Below are 5121 nucleotides of genomic sequence, written 5' to 3'. Positions count from 1 at the left end.
CCAAAAACCTACAAACTGACCGAAAAAATAAAGCAAATAAGCAAGCCTACAAAGCTAAGAAAGAAGAACTAAACTAAAGACCTAGCAACGAAATACCAAAAAGCAGCTCCAGCTTAGGCATCATCAGGCGGTCCTGCGTGCACTTATATGAATTTTGGAGGAAAGGAAACAAATCTTCAGTTATTTTAGGCCATGAAAGAAAGAAATATTCACTCTAATGTGACAGTACTGCTTTGTTCCAAATATTATAGCCATGCTATATTACTAACATTATGTTGAGAAAACGAGTGCTTTTTTCCTGTGTACCTAATTTGTCACATTGGGGAATAACACTTTGTTTGTAAAGGTAGCATTCGGTTCTGTACTGTGACGGAGGTCTCTGACTTTGATACCTTGGAGAAACATATGTTTGTCCTGTCCATCATAACTTTGGTAAAGTTTGAAATGTGCTAGCATTGTAGTACACTGTTAGAAACAGATGCATACATTGCAGCTTTCACTTTTATTGATTTTGTCTCATCAATTTCCTTTAGAAAAAGATATGAAGATGCGTGAAATAAGCGTACCTCATATGGTTAGGTTCTTTGTGATGGAATCAGCCATGCTCGCATTTTGCTGGATTTATTTCAGGCTTTCCAGCGATGTATGCGTGTTCATAGGGGTGCGTATATGCGAGCATCTGTGATTGTACTATGTTAAAAAAGATATAAAGATGCTACTCCCTCCGTTCATTTTTGTAAGTCGTTTCAGACAAGTGAAATTGAGCTGTTTTGCACACTGTCTGAAACATCTACAAAGCCTTATAAAAGTGAACGGAGGGAGTATAAAGATATAATTTGTGTACACCAAAAAATTCTCCTCCATATTTTTGAGCTGGCTATTTAGGTTAAAAATGAATCTTCGTCTCATGACTTTGGTTGGGGTGGCTGCTTTACGTTGAGTTATATGACTTTGTGGCTATGATGTTTTTGTAAGCAGAAAATTGTTGACCCCCTTGTAGATTATAATCTCTTGCATGCTCTATCCTTAGGTCGGTTTGTGCTTTATCCTGTTTTGGCCTGGACTTTGTTTCCCTCCCCTAGTGTTTAGCTATGGGCTATCATGAGGATTTTGCAAGGTTCTCTAGTAAGTTGAGGCTCTGTACATTGAACAATGCAGAGGCAGAGAACCCACCTTTTGGTGGGTTGGTAGAGTTGTTGAGGCACGACAGTATCCATTAGGGTTCAAATTCTAGCACTCACATTTACACAAGAGTTGGCGTGCATTAGGAATTTAGTGAATTTATGGATTTATTCCCGGCCTCCATTAATTATTCTGATTAATTAGGTATCTGGCTTGCATACTTCTTTCATGAGTCACATTGCCTTGTTGCGATGACAATAGAGTAATATTCGACTTTTATCCGTAAAATGTTGCAATGCTTCTATACCAAATCTACACCAATCTGCAAAATAGAAATTATGGCAAAAACCTACCTAGCTTCACATCTCAAAAATGTTGGAGCACAATACTTGAAATTATGGCAAAAACCTACCTAGCTTCACATCTCAAAAATGTTGGAGCACAATACTTGAACCTAACCAAGAGGAAAAGAGACACGTGCAATAAGAGAAGGATCTAGGCGGAGATAATTATATACTCCCTTCGTCCCAAAATAAGTGTCGCTGATTTAGTACAAAGTCAGGGAGTACATGAAGATGGAGAAGCACTTTGCATATACTATATATCAAGAGGTACCAATTCCACATCTTACTAGCTAGACATCACCATCAGGAGCCAGTAGAAAATCCCTAGCCTCTCTCTCTCTTTGACAAAATGGCCCATCAATTCCCCTCCTACCCTCCCTCACCAACCATTACAACCCAACCTCACAAAATAAACAATCAAGAGAGAGGGGGGCACGCATCAATGGTGACACGAAGGCCCTACATGATTGATACAGAACCTGATGCCTTCACAGAGGCCCTACCAGCTATGACAACATCAACCATCCATTCTTCTTCTTCCCTAGAAGCACTGGTACAAGTCTATGGGCTGGCTCCATGTGCTGCCGGCGCCAAAAATGTCGTAGGCACCGCTTGCCGTGGCGCCCATGGCGGCGGCGGGGTTCGCGGCGTTGGTGATTGAGTTCATGCAGCAGATGATCTCGCCCAGGGCGCACAGCCTGCTCTCCAGCTCCATCTTCTGTGTCTGCATCACCGAGTTCTGTGCTTGCAGTGCCACAAGGTTTTGGGTGGTCATGCCCAGCACCATGCTCAGTTGCTGGCTCTGGTTCTTCAGCTGATCCACCTGTTTTTGTCACAAAAATATTTTCTTCTTAGCAATATGTAGATTCTTTTTTTCCTCATGTTCTTGTTAGGTTTTCTTTCATGTAGAAGATGTGATGCTGCTAGTTTGATGAAACTCAACCTATTGCAAACTATAAGCAGCTCATGATGATGGATGAATTTGTGGTGTTGTTCAAAGTGTTAGGTAGGGGGCAACTGGTGGGGCATGGAAATCACAATAACTATGTTTTGTCTGAGCAGATATTTCAGGCGGGCCTTCGTTTTCATCGATTTTTGTTTTCACATGCTTGGGTGCATGCTCTCAAAAAAAAACATCTTTTAAATATTAATGACAACTAAACAATTAAATTATGGACATGTACAAACTTTATGCTTATGTGCACTTATATAAATAGCATGCTTGGAAGGGTGTAACAAACCTGCGAGGAGAGGTCGTCGAGGTGTTGTTGCTTCGCACCCTAGATCGGCGTGCCGACTCCCGGTTGGACTCCTTCCTCCTCTTCCTCCTCTTCTCCATCTGGGCCCGGAGGTCCGGGCAATCCTCAGCGGACCTAGAGCTCCGGGTCCCTTGGCTCGACGCGAACGAGGTCCCACTTGACATGGTCACCTCTCAACAACTTACAGCAGTTTCACTTGCTCTTATATCTAGAGTATAAAAACACACCTTGTAACAGCACTTGGGTACCTTTGTTACTCAGTGCTAGCTAGCTTGATTATGTTACTAGTAGTATGAACTCCAGCTACAGCTACAGAGCTACAGGGAGGTTAGGGAGAAGACGTAGAACCAGTAGAGGAAGACGACGGAGAAGGACTGGACGAGGCGAGTGATCGCTGCGCCGACCATAAATCCGGAGAGGAGATGCTCCGACAGGACCAGCAACAACATCTACACGTGCTACTGCGGTTCTATCATCAAGAACACAACAGACTCTTTTCTTTACCTTGCAAATGAAATTACCGATGTGTTCTGTTTTCAGATGCAAGTTTTGGTGCTGTGTGGCAAGAAATATATATTTTTATTTTTTGCCAGAAGCTCCCCTTGGAAATGAAACGGGTGCAGATCAAATTTGGGCAGAACCTCCCCTTGGAGATGGAGTGAACTGCAGAGGGAATTTTGGCAGAGCCTCCCCTGGAAATGGACGATGGGAGAAGGAATTTTTGGCAGAGCCTCCCCTGGAAAATGGATGATGAGGGGAGAATTTTTTGGCAGAACCTCCCCTGGAAATGGATGAGCGGAGAAACAAATTTGGGCAGAGCCTCCCCAAGTCAAAACCTAAGATTTGGGAAGAAGGATTTGGCTGAGGTGGCAGGCTTTTGCCCACTGTGGACGGGCTAGGCAGCAGCCAGGAAACAGACTGTGCTCTGCTCTGCTGTTTGCCAGCAAGGGAGCTGGGGAAGAGGGGAAAAGGGAATTGAAGCTTGGTGGAGAGGCGGCATTTATAGCCGAAAAATGGGCGGTTTTAGCGAGAGAAACAATCGCGGAGGAAATTGGTAATGGTGGTGGTGGACGGGAAAGGTGAAAGGGATGGCGAGGTGTGCTCGGAATCTTCTGTGGCATCTGCTGGCAGCGTCAGGAATCATTTCATCCTGATTTTTGCCGTCCGTCCGTGGTTTCGGTTTGATTGCCTGCAACGTCATCCGCGGTTTAGCATTGGGAAGGAATTACTACTAGCCGAGAGTCGCTTTTGGGTAGAAAATGTAGAGAAACGGTGGTCGAGCTAAGAGTCATCGCCTTGAAGAGACGATTGCCCCTGCCGTATATTATTGTGAAATATGTAAGATCATCAAGTGTGAGCAAGGGATCATCGGAAAAGAAAAGAAGAGGACAGAGCTTCTTTTCATTTTATATTTTTGGTGTTCTAGGCTAGTAACGTGTATCTCAGGAAATCATTAGGTCATCATTGGACATTAACTAGTTTTGTGTCCACAGACAGAGGAGGCAGAATTAACAAATTTGACCTCAAAGCGAAAGTATTTCACAAACTAAACTGTTTTCAAAAATATTTCACACCGCTGACCCTTTTGTGCAGCTCCCAACAGTAAGGCGCTGCACTCTACTGTGCAACTCCTTACAGTTAGGCGCTGCACAGTGTAGTGCAGCTCCTTACAGCTAGGCGCTGCACAGTGTGGCGCCTGTGTGTTAGGCGCTGCACAATAAGAGTGTAGCGCCTTGCTGTTGGGCGCTGCATATTAGAGGTCAGCTGAGTGAAATATTTTTAAACATAGTTTAGTTTGTGAAATAGTTTCGTCCGGAGGTCAAATTTATGTTTTTTGCCGACAGAGGAATTGGTTGGCCTGCCACAGTCGTTGAGATCTTATGGGCAATTGTTTCGTTCCTGTCCCTTAGTTTCACGTTTATGACAACAATTACCCAATTTAGCAGTCTTTTTCCCTACATTTTTTTACCCAATTTAAGTAAACTTGCGGCAAAATTACCTTGTTAACAATGGGAAGGAAGTAACTAAATCAGTAAATGACTTGTTAGACTTAGAGGCTGACAAAGCCATGGAGATCCTTCGTAATATTGTGACAGTAAAACCTATGAATGATAGTGAAATTAATGCACTTGGGGTTAGGGCGCTAGAAAGTCTGTGCGAGGACTAGTACCCAATAGTGTGTTAGATGATGAGGATGATGGGATGGTTGCAGAGGGGTATACGGCTCCTTTGCAACCAGAGGATGACCTACAAACTGACCTCGGTCATGAGGACTCGAAGGTGGCGCAGGATAAACCAAAACGTTTCTGGAAGAAGAAGGTTTATCCAATATCTGCGGTTCATAGAAGCATGAGAATAAGATTCAAACAAAAATTTCATGATGAAAAATGAAAGGA

The 5121-nt window shown here is 43.5% G+C and overlaps 1 pseudogene; it reads right to left on the bottom strand.

The window, feature by feature from the left end:
• Positions 1–1647: 1647 nt before the first annotated feature.
• On the bottom strand, positions 1648–3697 carry LOC123111666 (bZIP transcription factor 44-like; annotated as a pseudogene).
• Between the last annotated feature and the right edge of the window lie 1424 nt (positions 3698–5121).

Source organism: Triticum aestivum, chromosome 5B (genome assembly GCF_018294505.1).
Source record: "Triticum aestivum cultivar Chinese Spring chromosome 5B, IWGSC CS RefSeq v2.1, whole genome shotgun sequence".
In the NCBI taxonomy this organism is placed as follows: Eukaryota; Viridiplantae; Streptophyta; class Magnoliopsida; order Poales; family Poaceae; genus Triticum; species Triticum aestivum.
Note: the sequence above shows the minus strand (reverse complement) of the source record. Positions and strands in the feature narration are given on the sequence as shown.